This window comes from Etheostoma spectabile, chromosome 19, assembly GCF_008692095.1.
Source record: "Etheostoma spectabile isolate EspeVRDwgs_2016 chromosome 19, UIUC_Espe_1.0, whole genome shotgun sequence".
In the NCBI taxonomy this organism is placed as follows: domain Eukaryota; kingdom Metazoa; phylum Chordata; class Actinopteri; order Perciformes; family Percidae; genus Etheostoma; species Etheostoma spectabile.
Window position 1 is genome coordinate 9,216,717 of NC_045751.1, and position 21,111 is coordinate 9,237,827.

A 21,111-nucleotide genomic window follows, 5' to 3' on the forward strand; every position below is an offset into this window, starting at 1 on the left:
AGTTAGAGAAAATGGCCCAGGACAGAGGACTCTGGAGAGCTGTTGTTGTTGTTGTTGGCGGCCCATACACTGGTAGGGGTGACGGGCAGTAACTGTAATAACGTGAACAAGTCCATTGAAAAAAACAAACTGAAATCTTTGAGGGGGAAAAATTAAAACTAAAAGCGTACAATGACCTGGTTGTATAAGTGTGCACACCCTTAAACTAATACTTTGTTGAAGCAGGTTGTGATTTTATTACAGCACCCGGTCTTTTTGGGTATCTTGACGGGGAAACGTTTCCCCACTTTTCTTTGCAAAAAGTCCCCAAAATCGGTCATATTGGAGGACGTCTTGTGCACACCCCCTACCTCACCCCCAGATTAAATTTGGGTTTAGGCTGGGCTCTGGCGGGCATCCAAAACGTTAATCTTTTTTTGGTGAGCCCGTTTGTGATTTTGGATGTGGGCTTTGGTCGTTTCAGCTAAAAGGTGACTTCCTCTTTTCTTCAGAAGCCAAAAATTTTTGTGCCAAAATTGCCTGGTTTTTGGAATTTTCTAATCCTTCCCCCAAAAGTCAATTTTTTTTTGCACCAACATTTTTTTTAAATTTGCCCAAAAAGTTCAACCTTGGTTTCATCAACCAAAAAACCCTTTTTCCCCCTGTTTTGGGACTTGTTTGTTTTTCAAACTTCCGGGGGTTTGGGATGTTTTTCTTTTAAGTAAGGCTTCCGTTTCCCCCTCCCCCAAAGCCCTTCATAAAAATGGGGGTTTGTTGTCACTTAGCCACAGCCGTATTTGCCAAAAATTCCCGCACCCTTTTAAGTTTGTAGGCCTCTTGGAACCCCGACATTTTCTTCTCGTCTTTTCAAAATTTTGGGGGTGCCCCATTTTGGTAATGTCCCGTGTAATATTTTCCCCCATTAAATGAAAACTGCTTCAGGTGTTCCCAATGAAAAATTTTTTGTTTTGGGAAAAATTTTTTTTTTTAACCTTCTCTGACTAATAAATTTTCAAAAAATGAGATCCTCTATGTTTGGAACTCTTTGACTATGGAAATAAAAAATGTCAAGAAAATCCCACTGGAACGCGAATGTATTTGGTTTAATAAAGCCCTTTTAATGAGGGCGGTGGTAATGATTTCTATTTGACATATTGAATGTGATTGGTTTTTGAACACGCCACATCCCCAGTTATAGGGGGTGTGCACACTTATTACCGGTTTTATTGGGGTTTTTTGTTTTTTTTTTTTTCAACCTCTAAGTTTTCAGTTTTTTTTTTCTTTTGATTGTTAAATTTGGCACTTTTAAAAGTGGAAAAATTTTGACGAGATCTTTTAAATTTTTCCCAAAATCCCAAAAACCTGGCTTTTTAAAAGGGGGGGTAGATTTTAACATTATGTACATCCTGAAAAATAAAAGCTGTGTGTGGGGTGTGTGTTTTTTGTGTTGTGTTTTTTTGGGGTGTGGGGGGGTTTGTGTGTTGTGTGGTGTGTGTTGTTGTTTGAAAGTATTTTGGGGTTTTGGGCCAAAGTGTCGAAGAAAGAATGGATGAGTCAGTTAGCCCAAAGGCTCAAAAAAAAAGGGGTTCGTGGAGAAATTCAAAATGCTGGTTTCACTCAAAGAACTCTTGGGGGTGAGAAAAAGAGACTATCGCAAATTTTTTTCATAATTTTGGGTGAAAACCATTTTTACTTCTTTAAGAGTTTTCACGGGGCTTATACAAGGAAATCTGGCAATCCAGACACCCTCCTGTTACCAATGAATTTGTTTTGGGGTTTTTGGGTGGCTACAGAATTAAAATAAATGTTTTTCCCAAATCCGGTCACATACTATGGGAATCAGGCCCCGGGGCTTTTTTATTATCCTATAAAAAACAATTAAAAAGGGGTTTTTTTTATTCACTTAGTTATAGCAGTGGGAGAGATTTAAAGGCTGAAGGAAATCATTTCCCGGGTGAAAGAATCATGGGCGATTTCCAACTTAAAAAGTGCGATTTAAATTTTAAAAGGGCCAAAATGGTCAAAAAAAAGTAAAAGTTTTGATTTTGTGTAATAAAATTATGGGATTACTGCTTTAAAGCTTTTGTCAAAGCAACATAAATGTTTGTTCATCACAAAAGGGTTCTAAAAGTCGCACCCTTTTTTAGATGAAAAATGGATTTAAACATGCTTCGGGGAAAAAAAAAACATGAAGAAGAATTAAAATTTTGCATTTCATGCAACATACGCTTAAATTGGGTTGCGGTTACAAAAAAAGAAAAAATTTGACCAAAAACAGCATCGTTAACACAGCTTTGGGGCTAGCTACAACTTTACGCTAATTGTTCCCGCTGAACGATCAAGGGATACCAAAATGACGATCAATCAAACTTGAATCCAGAGGCGTGGCGGTTTTCCGGTTTTTACATTGGCACAACTGGAAATTTTTTTTTTAAATCAGACATGCACCGTGACGAAATTTACTGCCATAAATATGTGAACACATCAAAAGTGAATAATATACAGCGTCGATACAAATGAAGTATTGGCCTCAAGATATGCAAATAGTACAATTGCTATTAATTCCCCCCTCCTTTTCTCTAATTATGTATATGAGCCACAGGGGTTCAAGATAATTGATACACGTAGCAAAGGGTTTGTCAGCTCCCCTGCATTCATAATTGGGGCTAATGTAATTAGTCTGAGGTGAGAGAGAGAGACACACACACACACACACACACACACACACACACACACACACACGGTGCTAATAACTCTTGAGAATGTAGTTCAAACTAGAAAGGTGACATGATCACATGCACTCAAAGTCCATGAGCATACCAGCAGCCATAAATGAGATTGATTCCCTGAGACTCAGACGTACACACAGGTGGACACGCACCAGTACCTGCCCTGACGGGATCTATTAACGCACCGTGGCCATCTCATTTGCTGTCCGCCTGGATCTGTCTTCTTCCATTTCTCGCTCTCAAACGTTACGGCAATTTATTTATGATAAACGACTAGAGGTGAATGGTCCTCATGGAGGAATAAGGGCTCTTGCAGCAACTGAGGAAACAGAATATAACAAAGGAAAATGAAACATAAATGTAACAATGCAACATTAACTATTCGCTAGTGTTGGCTCTGACTGTTGTAATATGATGTAACTACTGTATGCACTTAGCTCTGGGTGTGTCTGCATAAAAATAACAAAACAGGTTAGTTGTTCGTCACGTAATAAAATAACTTAATTTTTGCTGCTTTGAAATATTCAACTTCTCGAAAAAATGTGTGCTTTTTGAGATATATTTCTTTATTTCCGTTTTTTTTGCCCAACCTAACCCCAGTTTAAACTGGTTGGAATCAAAGTGCTCCAACACGCCTAATTTGAAACAAAATGTTTAAAAACAACAACAATGAGATCGAGAGGTTTGGAGTTTTAATCCTTCGTTCAAAGGGAAAGCACTGTCAAATTTTCAATCACTGCCAGATTGAATCCTCTTTCACTTTCCCCCGCGTTTACCTTTAACATAAAAAAAAAAAAAAAAGCGACAAAAATGTCGGGGGAAAAAAAACTTTCAAAAGCAGTTCATTTTCAATTTTGACCCTGTAGGGCAACTACTTCATGGTTGACAGGAAGAAAACACAAGGGTTAACTGCTGCACAGAACTGTGGGAGTTCACTAAGGTTGCTTTCACACCTGCCTCGTATGGTCCATTTAAAACAAAGCCTAGAGCGTTTGGTCGGGTAGTCCGGTTCGTTTGGGCTGATGTGGAAGTTTAACCGAACGCTGGTGCAGATCAAACAAAACAAACTCTTGTGTGCTTGAAAACGGGGGTCTCGGTTTGCTTAAAGTGAGAACGCATTCCAACCCAAATACAGGAGGTGGACCAAAGAAAATTGGTCCACTAAAATTGATTTAAAGGATGATCATTTTCTTATCAATAAACTGTTCCGAGCACATTGCTGGTCGTCTATGTGACATCCTAATCATCTCTCTCTTTCATTCGCTGTCTGTCAGCTGCTAACGTTGTTAGCCTTCTTCTAAAATACCAGAAACACTAAAGCAGGACCAGAAAACCCAAGACGTGGTTGTTGATGGTGTTGCTCCATTTTAGTTGGCGAGTTTTGAATATTCTGTCCAACAAACAAGGGACTGTTTCGATCGCGTGACATTTTTTTTTAGTGTTTGGAGCGTTTGACAAAGTACAGTGTGAAAGCAAACAGACCCAAATGTCAAATGCAACAATGTTGCAACTGTACTCCTCCTCGAATTGAACCAAGTCCACCGATCTATAGGTGTGAAGTTAACAAAGAGGAGGGAAAACGTTTCTGAATCGTGTGAGGAAGAATCCTTTTTGCCCCATCAACTTGTGTTAATGTTATTTGTCCACGTTTTAAATGTCTACAAGAGAACTGTTAACGGAGCACAGCGGCCGGACCGCACCAGACCAAAGAGTGAGCTGGTCAAAAGACGATGTAAAGCAACGCTGAGCCAAAGCCGACGGGTAAGCCCACTCTTTTCACTTGTAGCCTGGCAGCCGAGCGTTTATCTTTGTAGTTTACATATGCACGGGTTGCCAAAACTGTGGAAGCCCCAGCCTAGACGTAATGATAGTATCAAGTGTTCCCAGAGTTGTGGTTATGCCGTGACACAATATAAGTCAGAAGTGAAACATTGTATGTGTCTAAAGAATACACAGCCAAAAAGTGGGTGATTATGATGCCCCGAGGCACATGGCTGAACAAAGAGACTTGCATTATACTTACAATTACACCAAATGTGTTGCCAACATAACACAAATAGGATAATTGAGGATTTCTACAAACAACTAATTCTAATAATACTTGTTCTAATACTGCATGTATATTTTTTTTTTTCTCTTATCTCATTCCCGCTCTTTTTTACTTCCTCGCCACCTCCTCCCCCTCATCTCCCTACCACCCTCTCTCCTCCTCCTGCCTTCATCTATAATCCTCCGTAGATGAGTGTGGTAAATGGAGGATAAAACAAGTTTCAATTAAACGCATCAGAATTCAAGTCACATTTTCCCTGAGCGGCTACTGAATGAGACAGAGGATCACACATCGAGAGACACACAAACACACACGCATACAGAGCTTGAGGCTGTTTGATGTAAGCATTGCGTTTAGCCATATTTCTGGTAAAATGCATGCCGTGTCTGTGGATGATAACAATCGGTGTCACCATGTACGGAAATACTGAATGAATGTGTGTATGAATTCATGTTAGGGAAGAAGAGACTTGCACATTTAAAATGGCTTGCTTATCTGTTTGGAGCGTGTTGGCATGTGTGTACATGTGTGCGTCCGTGCGTGTGAAGCGAGTGTTCATTTTAATAGGGACATATAGAAGCTCTTGGAGGGTTTTGCAGCATGACGGCATCTTCTAATCGCTTATGCCTGTCTCTGCCTTTGTTGTGAACTCTCTTTGTGGCCTGTAAGAGTGTGTATGTGTGTGGGGGTGCAGAAAAAAGAATTAGGATTTTGATTCTTGTCTTTGCTTGTACTTCAGCAAAGCACTTCACAATTTGCCTCTCATTCATCCATTCACAAACATTCACACATCGATTGGGGTGGAGCCAGCCAGCTCATCTATAGCAACTTGGGGTTCAGTGTCTTGCTTAAGGCACTTTGCCGCACATTTATTAATCAAAACTATCAGCAGTATTTTTTAGCAAATTTTTACAACCTTGGGTTAGTCAAATACTTTTTGGGCCCTATTTTAACGATATATATATAACGATATTTTAACGGCTGAAAAAAGGGTCAGTTAACCGGGGGCATGGTTCAAAAGGGTTAGACCTAGTGTCTTCGTTAATTCATAGGTGTGTGTTGGGCGTAACGTGCAATAAACCAATCAGAGTGTCATCTCCCATTCCATTTAAAAACCACGCGCGTTAGTACCTTGGCACATTGCTATTATGAAGGCGGATTTGCTAAGCAGGAAGGAGAGATTTTCAGGATAAGACTCTGATCTGCTCATGCATGAAGTGAAAGTGTACGAACAGATCATATATGGCATGAGCACTATATCACCAAAACTCCACTAGGTGAAGCAGGTGTTAAAATAACAATGAAATGCAGGCTTTTGTTGGCCAATGGCGTGATCATTTTCCGCTGCCTCAAGATAGCAATACGCCAAGAATGTACCTGAACACACCTTCATGTAAGACCAGCACGCCCATGGCCACACAGACGGGCGCAGGTGCATTTTCTCTTTAAACAACGTGGGCACTAGACGGGAAATTGACAACTACGTCGGTCTTAAACTGCACCGGGTGCAAGATAGGGACCTTAAAGTCCACTGGACAAACCAAAATGTTATCAAGCTAAAAGCAAGACTATTATTCTAATTTACTTACTACTTTGGAGATAGCTAAAAAAAAATAGCTAAAAGTGGCACCGCAAAGTTCATAAACATCCCATTTATATTGTGAATTGAGGATTTGGATTATTAACAATAATGTTGTAACCATCCAAGGTAGACTCACCCCGAGCTATTGAGAAACAATGGAACATGCTCCTGTACAAGTTCATCAATATCAACCTTGTTTTAAGAAAAAAAATATTTTTTGCAATGTCATGAGAAGTACTCCATGACCCACAATCCTGAAGTGTAAAAATAATGTTTACCACACCGTGCATGGCTACAGACACAGAAATGGCACGTCCTAGGGAAAGCTCATTGTGGGACTTGCTCTAGTGGCTGTAATTCTGCACCGAGGCTGAATTTCGAGAAAAAAAGACTTCAGATATGGTATTATGGGGACCACTAAGGTCTATATAAAAGCATCCAAAGAACACTGTCATGGGACCTTTAATGCATCTCCCACTAGAGGAAAGTGGTATAGGTTTGACATACAGAGTATTTACTTTACAGTCATATTTTATCTAGTTTGCTACCTGACATTCCCTGCTGGTTCCAAATTGCAGATTGTTCTTGCTTCAAATACAGAACAATAACAAAAGCTGACTCACAACTATAATAGCAATGATGGCAGTAATCATTGAGGTGTCGCCAATTTCAAATGGTAGACACCTCATTTTGGAGTGAAACACAGGTCATGTCTGGAATATCTGAAGGCGAAAAGAATAGAGAGGCCGGGGCAAATTTAAACACAGTGACAAAAGACAATGGGGCTATTTATGTTGAATCTTTAAAAACCGGTGAGTCATCCCTGTTCAATTCCCCCCTTAACACGGAGAAAGGAACAGGGCTAAAGAGATCTCTGGAGTTAAAAAAAAAACTTCAGGGAAAGAATATAGAGGTTTTGTTATCAAGACAGGAGTTAAATAATCTTATGAGATTCAACATCTGCATCATATGAGAATATATTTTGGTACTGAATAAAAAATGAATAGTATGTTTGCTCCTGTTATCCTTCATTCAGTGTATCTACATTGTATGGAGTTTTAACGTTGCTGCCAAGTCATTTTCACTCAATAGAACCAGACAGAATCCCATGAGATCAGATTTTGCTACGGAATATTTGAAAATATTAAATATTGATTGAAGACGGCAGTCAGATCCTGAACCAATTGGCCATTACAGGAGTTGTATAAATGATAAGATGAGAGAACAAAGTAAGCTCATTCAATACATTATGTAATACACACTAATCATCCTGGATTACTGTTGCACGTACACAAAAATGTCAACATGCTTTACCATTTTATACTAACAGGAAATGACACCATGTACGTGACGTCAATTATCAATCGAACTGTGACTTTGGAAAGCCACTATTAAAGTTTATGTCTAAGATTTAATTATTTGCTGTTGTTTCATTACTTTTCACAATTTATTAATCTTATATTTTGTAATCTTTTGCTGCTGCGAGCATGGGCAGCTCAAAGTCTACTCTGTTTTGTCTCTATTATAGTGTGAATGCAAGATATTACAGTCAGTATGGATTTGGGACAAGGCTACAGTATCTTTTACAGTAAGTGGGTGAAGTAGATTTATAATGTGTATTTTTAACCAGTTTGGATTTTATTCATCAGCATTAAATCAATTTTCATTCCTGCACGTCAATCATGTCGGTTTATGGTTAAAGGCTGATCTACTCGCCTGCCAAAGTCTGATCTAATCACAGAGTATATTTGGCCCTCACCCATTACCAATAAGCCACTGACCCATTATTCACTGACCTAACAAGGACTAACGAGGAAATATTTCTTACGAGTAAACGGGAAACACATTTTCAGGGTACTTTCCGCAGTGCTAATGATTCAGCTGTGGACATACCAAAACGAAACAAAAACCATTTAGTTTTTATGTCTGTTTTTTTGTAAATTTATGAGAACTGGCCCTTTAAGGACCACATATACTAGCCATGTTTTTTTTAATCGTAAAAATGATAGCATGCAGTTTGTACCACAACTTTACACAATCTCTCAGTGAATAACATTGGAACTCTGCAAGAGATATGTAAAACCACTGAGATAAGAGACAATGTACAGTATGCCCTTGCCAAAACATCCTTGGTCAGTGTGTATCTGAGTCTGTACCAGCTCCAGGCCATAGGGATGCACCGATTTATTGGCACAGCTGAATAGTATTGGCTGATATTCACCTCGTTGACTGACATTAGCAAATGAGATGGCATTCACCAATGGCAATGACCGATGTTTGTATTTTTTTTGGGGTTGACTCGGACAACAATCTGCTAGTATGCTGCTAATGCAGCTGCTGATTTGGAGAAGAAGAAACTTACTAGACACGATGTTGGCATGACGTATGAAGTAAGAGGTCAAAGGGTGCCGTGCGCATGTATGGTTTGTTTATGTGTGTGTGTGTATCACACCGTGTATGTGAAATAAACCACCACAATGACTTTAGCACATGTCATGTTTTTATAAAGAAGATTTCCCTGTTACAAAAGGGGAAATAACAACCATAAAATATCGGTATTGGTAACGTCTATTGGCCAAACTGTTATTTTAAAGTATCAGCCCATAAATTCACAATCAAGGCTTCCCTGCGGGGCAGGAAGGTGACTGTACTGTTCTCGGTTAGCAATCCTCCCCAACATAAGCTTCAAATTACTTCCCCCGTTATACCGACCTGGTCGTGACTCTTCTTCCTCCGCTAGTTCAATGACCTTCCATCCCCAGTCAGCGGGGTCTATCCCTCTTTCTGCTACAGGCTGAAAACTCATCTATTTGAGAAAACCCTCACATTATCCTCTCCCCTATGAGTCATATCCCCTCTCCCATAACCCTCCTCATGGGCTTGGCTCTAATAAACTCTTATCATGAAAAGGAAAAATCCTTTTTCTACCTTTTCTACGTCTTCTCAGCTATTACTGCTCATATTTCTTGTCCTGGTGCAGGTCTTTGTCATGATCACTCAAAGGTCAAAGCAATAATGTCGGGTCAATAATTCTTTTAGACCCTTTGACTTCTTGCTATTGGTTGTTTGTAGCAGTGGAGGAATTTAATTCTACTGTTGCCTTCATTGTTGTTGCTTGAAATGCTCGACCAGCAGGGTTTCTGAAAGTTTCTTCTTACGTTTAAAAAAAAAAAAATAATAATTCTTAGGAATAGTTAAAACATTGCAGCTGTATTTAGCAGACAGCCTCTCGAACAGCCCTTATAAACGCTCTCTCTCAAGAAAAATCACATACACTTCCTCCATGTGTCTCAGCTACAGATTAGTTAGGGTTTTCACAAAGACAACCCCCTTCAGACGCCAATTAACGGTGATACTCTTGTCCGGCAGCCAAATTGATGCACTTGCATGATGGCCATACAGCATAATGAGACATTTGCATGCCAATATTTGCTCACATGCATTTATAAACACCAATACTATTCAATAAACACACACATGCAGACGTTACACACACACTGTTCCTGTTCCGTGAGATTATTCCTCCATATTATCTCTGCAAGCCAACACTTCTTAAAGCCACCACGCCCCATGATCCCCTTTGATCGCTGCCAATCCAAGGTCTTAACCTGAACATTGATCCATTTTATTCCTATTCCAAGCTGATCACCTCTGCTATGCTCTTTTCTAGTTCACCATTCCGATCCAGCTTTCATCAATTTAATCAGGTCATACTTCTGGTAGCTCACTTCCTAGTCCCCTGAGCTGTCAAAAGCCAGAAATGGCCGAGTCAAGGGGAAGGTCGAGGATAATTTATTCATCAGGAAATGGGATGCAACAGAAAGGCGGCGGTAGTGGACACGAACCACACACAAAACATATTAAGTTAGCATGCACGCTTGCAGACACACAAAAGAGGCCACTTTCACTCCAATAAGACGGCTGCCAAATGGCCTTAGCCATGAGAAATGGTTTTCAAGGATAAGCATTTGTTTAAATTATTTTTTATTTCATCAGGGATAGTGGGTTGTTTGTCTCTTTCTCCTTCATTGACTTTTGGGACAAAAGAGAAGGTAGATAAAGCGAGACAAAACGCCCTCAGTATTAAGTGTAAACCAATTGGTTCTGGAAGAGTTGGTGACGGCCCAAAATATCATTGGCTATTCATGCCACCTTCTAAATCAATTATTCAATCAGGTTATATTGTCATTGGCACTAAGGTTCCCTCCGGCTGTATCATTGGCAGATTGTGACAAAGATCCAGGCATGAATTTACTCAGGAGAACACACACATGTGTAAAATATTCATACTGTAGTGGTGTTTTGGTAGTTTCCCTCTTCATTTTTACATTATGTTAAGTAGTGTGTCCAAAATGTTATTTTTTCTAATTATTTATATTATCAATAGAATCAATGTATCCTTTTTTTTATTGTGAATGTCCATCCATCCATCCATCCATCCATCCATCCATCTTTGTCCGCTCTACCAGTGTTAGGTTGTGGGGGCAGCAGCTCCAGCAGGGGACCCCAAACTTCCCTTTCCCGAGCCACATCAACCAGCTCCAACTGGGGGATCCCGAGGCGTTCCCAGGCCAGGTTGGAGATAAAATCTCTCAACCTAGTCCTGGGTTTTCCCCGAGGCCTCCTCCCAGCTGGACGTGCCTGGAACACCTCCCTAGGGAGGCGCATAGGGGGCATCCTCACCAGATGCCCGAACCACCTCCACTGGCTTCTTTTGACATGAAGGAGCAGCGGCTCTACTCCGAGCTCCTCTCAGATGACTGAGCTTCTCACCCTGTCTCTAAGGGAGACGCCATTGTGAATGTTTTGAATAATAATAAAGTTGTTACATTTCTGCACAAAATTCAAATATTGCTTTTGCCATTCTTATGTTTTTCAATCGTTACATGAAGATGTTGAATTCACATGGAGATGTATACAGTTCTTTTTCATCTTTTTTAAAGTAAGCATGATATATCCTCTTATGACATGGATGTTTGCATTTTGTATTTCCATGCAGTGCTATCTATCGTATAGTTGTTGTACACGTTAAGAACCAAAAACACAAGCACTTACGCGGGACATGCATAAAAAAGGAAACATTGAAATGTACATTTAAGCGGCTTTTATGAAGCCAAAAAAAACAAAAACAAAAAAACGGCTTTATCTAACTCTAAGTTTATAATTATGAGTGTAATTAGGAGGCAGGTGTTCTCAATTCAGAACAACAGGTGAAATGTTCTGTTGAGTCAGAACACTAAAACAACCACCATCGTTATTGCTGCAATATAAAAAATAAACAATAGCTCATTATCACATGTACTATACCAATCAAGTCAATCTGTAACTAGTCTATCTCCACGACATTCCACTTCCGCGATTGATCCCTTGCTAGATGTCACTCTTCACGGCCGGATGTCTGTTACCTTATCTTTTCTTTGTGTTGGAATTTTAAACTTGATTGATTTATGAGGTCTATGGTCTCAGATCTCTGCAGGGTAAATCCCGACAGCTAGCTAGACTAACCGTCCAATCAGAGTTTTCGGTTTGGACAGATTACGGCTCAAACAACTTTTGAACATACACGTCACACCAAAACAAGGCTATGTTTCACCGACATCATTGCTCCACCCGGCGCTTAGCAACCCCCAAGACGATTGTGATTGGTTTAAAGGAATACTAGTGAACCAGAACATGTTTTTCTCCCATCCCGGAATGCTTTGTGAACAAGCCAGACCCTCCTCAACAGCGCTGTGAAGGAAGGTCTGGCAATGCGAGACTAGGGTTTAATATTTTTTCCCGAATATTTGATGAATCAGATCCCAGGAAAAGACGACCCTGTATTTAAAAAATAAAAAAAGATTTAACGCCAAGTTTTTATATTATTTGTATCATTATTTGAGGAAAAAAACACAGTTTACATCCATCATCAACACAGTTTGCAAAGATCAATTCTGCTGCGTGATCCAGTGAGCTGCGGGCGTGACATCTGCTGCAGCGTTAATTAGGAAATGCCAGGTGGAATGTCTGTGACTTGTCTTCTGAAAAACTAGGCAACCCGTATAAAACCAATATTTTGTAGAACTCTTAATAAACTAGCAAAATCTGCTAAAAGTAAACCATTGAATGATTCCTAAACCATTCTATTAAACAAAATCCATTTTCTGGCTGTTTAGGGCAAGGCAGGCATATTTCTCTTTTAACACATACAAGTTCAACTAAATGAAAGAAAACAACCCACGGAAATGTACGACTGTGCACTGCAAAAAGACCGGGCCATAGGCCTTTGTAAAATATGAATTGAAAAAATGCCTAAACACTCTGCTGCAATATCAGCATTCCACTGAGAGAGTGATAACTTAGACTACATATTGTTTTTAGTTTAAAATGCATTCTTACCCTGCCCTTTTTCTTTTGGAAGTGTGCTTTCAAGAAGCAGAGAACATTGATGGACTCTGCGCTCAGGCGGTTTTGTAAATTTCGTGACAAATTGGCCGCAGATGGAAAGCACTCTCTCTCCACGGATGTAGCCTACTGCTGCGTAATGAATTTAGTAAGCCTGTATTACCGTAGCTAAATTACAGCACCGTCGCCTGCATCAACGTTGCTGTATGAAAACAATAGATGCGCACTCCTCGCGGTTTTTATTTCATTTTCCGTTTCCTGTCATAATCTTTTCCGGGAATTGGGAAATAATCTTGACCAGATTTAACCCTAAGCGAGTGTCTGGAATATGTCTGTAAAAGATGTTTCAAAAACTTTCATGCCAAGTATGCCATGTCCTGTCTGTCATGGAAGCCATTGAAATTCATTCAGAAAGCAGTGAAAGAGTTTTGTTCAAGTCCTTGTGGGATTCCCTTCCAATATTCTGATAAGCTTTATCACGCACTCATGTTTGTATCCTGTGAATCCTAAAACATATTGAATGGATCTGCAAAGCTCTCGGGCTTCGTTTTCAATCATGTAATCAATTTCTTAAGGATCTGAAGTGCATTATGCGGTTCAGGGACACTCCTAGACCTTTGAGAGCTGGCTGTATGCTCTGAGGTTGGAACAACAAACAGCAGCTTCAAAGATATCTGTTGAAATCTTGAGTAGCGCCCAAAAATAGCTTGTACTGACATAATCGGCCAAAGCGAGACAGGAGAGCATCTTCTGCATTGTCAAATTTCAGCTTTGCTAAACTACTCCTCAGGCTGCTTATCCTGAAGAACGTAGCAGCCAAAAAATCTATATTCATGTGACCACAAATCAGCAATCTTAAGAAATTATACTTTAATAGAACAAAACAACTACAAGTATCACTGTTAACAAATACACTGACATGTCGGGCACGCTAAAGTATTTTGCTGGATTCTGAAAGTCTCTTCGTATTGTGTTCAATGGGTCTTGGTGATGACCTTTTTAACACATAACTTGATCATTCATGTCGGGTAAAGTATAATAAAGGAGTATATGTATGTATGTATGTATGTATGTATGCATGTATGCATGTATGTATGTATGTATGTATGCATGTATGCATGTATGTATGTATACAGTATGTATGTATATGTACAGTATATGTTGGTATGTATGTATTTATATAGTAGAGGCAACGCTTACGGCGGTGTAACGTTACGAATGGCCGCTGTTCGGACTCTGGTGCCTGGGTCTGTTCAGTAAACTGCCGTTAGCGTCCTTAGCTTTGGAATTAAGTGCTGACCGGGCTAGCTGCTAGCTGGCTGGGGGCCGACTGTGGATGTGTCCCCGGGGCAGGGCTGTAATGATAGTGGATGGTTGCTAGCTGGCTGTGGGCTAACTGCACCTTTACAGTAGGAAGCACTTTTCCTTCGGAATTGTCCATTACGGTTGTCATTACCATTATTCTTATGTCTCATTCAAAGGGTGGTTAATGAACCACTGAAACAATTTTGGAAAAATTATTTTTAAGGTACAAAAGAATCTAGTTTGGGGTCCTGCTGAGCTGGAGAATGGATTGAAAACACTCTTCGTGTGGACGATCACATTAAGTTACATATCAATAAATAAGTCTTTGGTCTACTTGTGCAAAGTGGGAATGAACCATGAAATCATGCTTGGACGAAAAAGTATTTTTAAGTAAAATCTCTCCACCGCTCAAGGAATCGAGGTTTGATAAAACGTGGGTCAAAAACTGTGATACGAAACGGATCGTGGTTAGGTGTATCTGTACAGCCTAGTGCTTATGGAAAATACTAAACTACTATGTCCAGCAACAGGAGACAGAAAAACGTGGGAACAAGGGAACAGGACAGTCAGGTGTGGTTAGGGTAAGGTAACAGGGAGGAACCCGGGACAGACAGGGAGGAACAGTCTAAGGTAAGGAACAAGGAGACCAGGGGACAGTCAGGTGTAGAGTGTCAGGTAAGAAAAAGGGAGACCAGGGACAGCAGGTGTAGAGTGTCAGGTAAGGAACAGGAGACCAGGGAGACAGTCAGGTAAGGCAAGAAGGGAGACCAGGGACAGCAGGTGTAGAGTTCAGGTAAGGAACAGGAGACAGGGAAGCAGGTGTAGAGTCTCAGGTAAGGAACAGGGAGACCAGGGACAGTGTAGAGTCTCAGGTAAGGAACAGGAGACCAGGGACAGGCAGGTGTAGAGTCTCAGGTGAGGAACAGGGAGACCAGGGACAGTCAGGTGTAGAGTCTCAGGTAAGGAACAGGGAGACCAGGGACAGGCAGGTGTAGAGTCTCAGGTATGTGTGTTGAGCTTAGTTCATATTTTTGGAGGTGCGTGGCTGTCAGGGTTAGCAGATGAGCTATACCATTTACATTATGATCAGCTAATTTAACAAGTTTACTAAAGCATTGTATTTTTTTTATATGGGGTGACTTTTTCAAAATAAATCATTATGTTTAAGGTATTTTTGTGGCTCGATTGTAAACTTAAAAATAAATAAATGGTTTTAAAGAAGAAAATTGTGGTCAATTAAGTCAGCTTTTTCTTTTAATCAAGAGAAGACTAAAGAAAGGAATAATGGTACAGTCTCAATGCTATACCAATGATAGTATTAAGGACACCCAGATAGCTCAGTGGGTAGAGCGGGTGCCCATGTACAGAGGCTTGCTCCTCGATGCAGCTGGCCCGGGTTCGAAATCGGCCTGTGGCCCATTGCTGCAGGTCTCTCCCCCCTTCACATCTTCAGCTGTCCTCCTCTCTGTCTAATAAAGGGATAAAAACCCCAAAAAATAACTTTATGATAGTATTAAGGCTTTCCTCTGTGTACACATATCTTCTAAAAGTATAACTGTGGCTGGATTATTTGTTTTCCCTTCAAATATTGCTCTCCAGCAATTTTGTTTATTGTCCCCTCCCCCCCAACTGTTAGATGAGATGTACGGCCACGCGTCCAGTTAAAGTAACACAGACCCCTCTTCTTATTTCTCAGTTTGTACACCCTCAATTCCTTTCCTTGTCTCTTCTCCTCAAGTCTTAGTCCTGCCCACCTTTATGTGCGAGAGAAGGAGGCACAAAAGAGACCCAAGGAGAGAGGAATCGAGGCAACGGGATGCAGTCATTTTAAAGCGATCAGTGATGAGTGGCACAGCTGCCATGGTTTGTATATCTAGCCGTGTGTCATGCCTCTTCTATACGTCACGGGTGTGTGCGTGTGTGTGTCTGTATCTATTGGGTGCTTCTTCCAGGAAACCCCTTCTACAGACACCAATGTGTTGGTGAAAACCTTTGAAATCAAACTAATTTCACGAGTGTTCTCTCATCACTGCCTCAGATTCCACACAGGTAATTTTTTACCCACAGAGGCAGACATACCAATACGAAGGCTAACAGATATATTTGCATACACTCTCACGACACTCACTTTACCCACCTGGCATTGCAGTGTAACAGATGGGTCACATCTATGAATGCCAGACTAAAATATGCCAGCCAATATCCCGCTGTGTGCACACGGTAACAAATCCATTCACTTTGCTCTGCGCTCATTCACTGTGACATCCACTCACTCGCCATGTGTGGGATTTGCCAGCTGTGAATTTACTATTTAATGCTATTTTATTTTGCAACTTTTTCATTCAAGTCTTTAAATAAAAAAAAATAAAAAAATAAAAAAACCACAGGAAGGACACATTTGCATAAGACTTAATTTAGTTTCCAGGAGTCATTAAACGTAATGGAACAAAACTGCCGACACACAAGTGCTGAATGTAAAAAAGCTAGTGCAGCAATGAGTAAACGCATAAAACACAGCCTGGTAGAATGAAAACAGTTAGTTATTCTCATATAATTGAATTATAGGGATTTGTTTTGTGTGCTTTGTCTTTGTCTTCACCTTTGAGTCTCTCTTTCATACTTTAAGCCATTTTAAGTTCATCCATTTCAGGGTAAATTAGCATAAATGAGAATGTAGAAGTTCAGTGTCTTCAAGCAATTTACTGCAAATTAAAGGTTTAGAAAGTGATGTTAATCCAATACACGTTTTGTCAAATTCAGCAAATATCTCCTCACGGTCACCTAGCTCTCTATTTTCTGTGTGCACTGAAATAAAAATCCGGTGTAAATGGAAAACAAACAGAAAAGAGTGTACAAGCCACAAAACACTATTCCTGGAAACAATCTGTACAATGTAACATTACAGCATTTATCTTATGAAAAAACAGTAAATGTAGTAATGAAAAGAGGAATAAAAAATGTTGAATCAAATGTTACACAAAAACATTCAAATAAATATTTCACATTTAATTAATTGCAGTCTTCACGATTAGCTAATCGCATTCGTTCAAGTCGTGACTTTAATTTTGAAACAATTCATCGTAGTTCCGATCACGGGACGCAGACCTGGAAGTAGGAAAAAAAACGTGTTGCACACTCTGGCTCCATATAGTCTTCTCTGATATTAAGAGGAGGTTTCGTCCCTCAGGACGTCTTCAAGGTTTGATTGTTGATCGTTAACAAGGCCCGAGGGCCGAAGCGGAAAATGAATCAGCTTTGTCCAGTGGGGCTCAATTCGGAACAACAGGTGAAATGTTCTGTTGAGTTACACCATAATTTCAATTCCCAAAACTAAAACAACTGCTTTATTTACAGCGAGCGAGGCATCTGCAAAGAGACAATCCCGTTCCACAAATGCAAAATTCACATCTATAATTCTCCCCTGCAGTCTTCAGAGGTAATTAAAATTCTTTCATGGATTTCCACAAACAAGGTTTCTCTCGGCAGTTTATTCCATTTTCTCTGTTGATTTCACTCAAACTATTTGATCAAACTGTGGTGGAGCAGTCTGAACTAGTTTCTCATTTACATATGTCTTTGATTTAGTTTTGTCATTCAATGTTGGGCTTTTGATGAATGTCCCTTGAGTCTAAAACTTGAAGGCATACACACATTTGAGAGAACTTGTGTCTTCACATAGGAACACACACAATTGCAACACTGAAAAAAACTAAATGTAGATTGTACTTCTCCATTATGCAAAACATATTCATACACACCAGATTTGAAATAGCAATATTTTGCCACAAAAGTCATCATTCCAATGGACTTACACTACCGGTCAAAGGTTTGGGGTCACTTACAAATTTCAATTGCACTCCATTATAGACAGAACACCAGCTGATCTGAGTGGGGGGGCTGATCTTTAATGCAATATCTACAATGCCCATTCTTAGCAACCATTCATCCCATGTCCCAAAGGCTAATTGTGTTCACTAATCTGATATCATTTTAAAAAACTAACTAGAAAACTTTGGAGACCCCTTTTGCAATGATGTAAGCACATAATGTAATCTGAAATCTGCTGCCCTGGGTTAAAAAACAATGCAACTGATCTCAGCTGGTATTCTGTCTACAATGGAGTGCAATGGAAATTCCCAAGTGACCCCAAACTTTTGACCGGTAGTGTAGCTCTCTCAGAGGATCCAGGTGAAATGAATCCATGTGAATGTTCCATATTCAGGTAAACTTTGGTTAACTTGCATGTGTGAATTTGCGCCATTGACCAAGAGAAAGCTGTCTTGACAAGGACCTTTGTCGAAAACAGAGGAAGCTATTGTAGCTTATTAGCTTTATTGCACTATTGCAATATTATTGCACTACTACTTACTGCTCCACAAAACAGCAGCAATGGTTGGAGACAGGAGTCAATGGTGCCAATGTCTTTTGACGTCATCAGCTTTGTTTGAAACCATTACCTCATTCACTCACTCACTATTCCCTATACAGTGTTTATTAAATAGTGAACTATATAGGGAACGACCAAACGAGATTTCGGACACTCACTAAAAACACATTGTTGCGTGACTTGCGTTTAATGTGCAGATTATTTGTGTGACGCGGGCACACCCAGCATCATGTAAACAAACAAAGCAAAATGACTTCTAATACGTATGTGAACCGGAGCAGCCTGACTGTATCACACTCCCTCTCCAGCGGCTTCGGGAGCTTGAAGAGACACAACACGAGCCACACGCTTGATGCAAATTGGACTCGTCTGTCCGCCCAGCCGTCCTGGGAGCGATCCACGGAGGGAGAGAGGTTGCTTTCGCTGCCGACTTGGAGCTGGGCATTTTCTATCTGGAGGTGGAAATGGAGGACGGCGCAAGTTGGAAAATAGCCTTTATTTTGGTATGTGCACCCTCTATATACAATGAAAGTATTTTCCCTCGCTTAACCAATGAATTGCTCTCTCTCCACTAATTATAGGAGGAGACATGAATGCTGTACTAGATTCAAATCCGGATAAATCATGGGTCAACCACACAGAGGCCCACAAACTTATATCAGACATGTTTAGAGTAGTTGTGGAATTCCACCAGCTTACACATATATGGAGGATGCACAACCCTGCTAATTTCCATCATGCCAAAGAAGGGCAAAGATCCTATGGATTGCTCAAATTTCAGGCCCATCAGCCTCATAGGGACAGATATTCAGCTTTGATCCAAAGTCTTGGCTCTCTCGCCTTGAGCGCTTTATCGAGAAGCTAGTGCACCCAGACCAATCCGGTTTTATACCCGAGCGTCATGTTGCAGACAATGTACGCAGACTATTTCTTGTAATAGAAGAAGCCAAAAGCCTTCCAACAACAGCAGCAGTGCTATCAGTGATTTGCCTAGAGTGGAACTAATTATGGCAAGTAATGGAGAGGTTTGGCTTGCACTCTCAGCCATTTCCCATCAAACGGGGCTCGCGGCAGGGATGCCCCGTCTCCCTCATGCTGTTTGCAATGTCTCTCAAACCATCAAGATTGCTGTTGTTAAAATAAACATAGTTCCTTGTGTGAATTTCTCAAGTACAATGATCCCCTTACCCTCATCGATGCATTTCTGGAAGAAACATGATACCTTAATTCGGCGGTATATTTGGAATAGTAAACAACCTAGGCTGAAATCCTCTACTCTGCAATGCACCACAAACATGCAACTGCGTTACAACCAATAAGTGGCATTTGAACACCCCAATTTGGCAAAATACACACTTAATGTCTTGTAACAAACCCATTGCTTGTAACCAGTGGAGTGATGAGCTTTTTATATTTTAGACCAGATATACTACAATAAAGGTATGTTGAGTTTTGAAGACTTGAGATGTAGTTTTGAGGTCACCAGGACATCCTTCTTGTATCTGTGCGTAAGATCAGCCCTAAAATGTTATCGAGTGCCATGGGGAAACAGTCTTGCGATGCACCCAGTCATTAAATGGTTGTTGAGTTTCCTGTGAGAGGATTAGCGTCTAAGATCTATGCTAAACTGATGCAAGTATCCATAGAAGAACTCCCAATAGCAAGGAAATGGGAGGAACAGCTGAGCACTAAGGGGCGTATTTTATAGACATAGTTGTGCTTGAGCTCTCTACAGAAAGGATGTACGAAGCCAAATCATTGACTATAGGTCTACAGAAAAGTGCAGCAGCAAGTATCAGACATAATTACCTCACAAGATCTAGAGAATGACTAGGCAAGGTGGGATTTTTGTTTATTTTTTTGTTTTGTTTTCCTTGAGACCGGGGAATGGGAGAGGGGTTTTGTTCTTGTTCAATCGTATTTGTCTGTTCTGTATGTTTAAAAATCTAAAATTAATAAAAAGATCTATAAAAAAAAAAAAAAACATGTACCGCTGTCCCGAAACTGAAGCAGCTAAATGGAATTCAGCCATTGTTTATTTTCTTTTTTCCTACTGTGAAATGTCATAATGTGTACTCTGAAAAAGGCATATTGTACTGTAAGTTGTCTTGCTATCACAGGTGGATAAAAACAGCAGAGTCAGAGAGAGTAAAGCACACAAACACAAAGAAGGAATTGACCATTGACCCCCGCAAGTGCTGCACACACACTTATGAATGCACACTATGACTGAGAACAGCAGTGGGTTATTAAGAGATAAGCACATCAAGGGTCAAAACCCACTGCTGGCTTTGACACATAGGCAACACACACACACACAGACACACACACGGCTGTACTCTCTAGGGTAGACAATAGAAGTCAGAAGAGGACCCGTCAGGCAGTGTGTGTGTGTGTGTGTATAATTTCTGGTGGAGTACAATTTCCATTTAGCATTTTCTGTGCTGCACAGGTGTGTTCCTCTGTGAATTTCTCAACTGTATGTGTGTGTGTGGATGTGTGTTTGCGGTTTGCATAATGAGGGCCTGAGAGCGTATAAATGTAAATGAAATGTCATTCCTCATGGTGTTTGTATTTCTCTGACATGCAAGGGGTGTGTGTGTGTATTTAAAGAAGGGATTAGGACCACCAGAGACAACACCTGATTAATGCAGGGAGATGGATTGAAAAGTGGATTAGCGCACGTGCGCACACA

General features: G+C 40.4%; 1 long non-coding RNA gene across 1 annotated transcript in view; it reads left to right on the top strand.

Annotated features, from left to right (window-relative positions):
- Window positions 1–19,717: 19,717 nt before the first annotated feature.
- The window catches only part of LOC116707456 (uncharacterized), a 20,429-nt gene continuing 19,035 nt past the window's right edge, over window positions 19,718–21,111 (top strand). The window contains exon 1 of the long non-coding RNA XR_004336516.1: window positions 19,718–20,113. This is a non-coding gene — a long non-coding RNA (uncharacterized LOC116707456). The remainder of the gene's footprint in view (window positions 20,114–21,111) is intronic.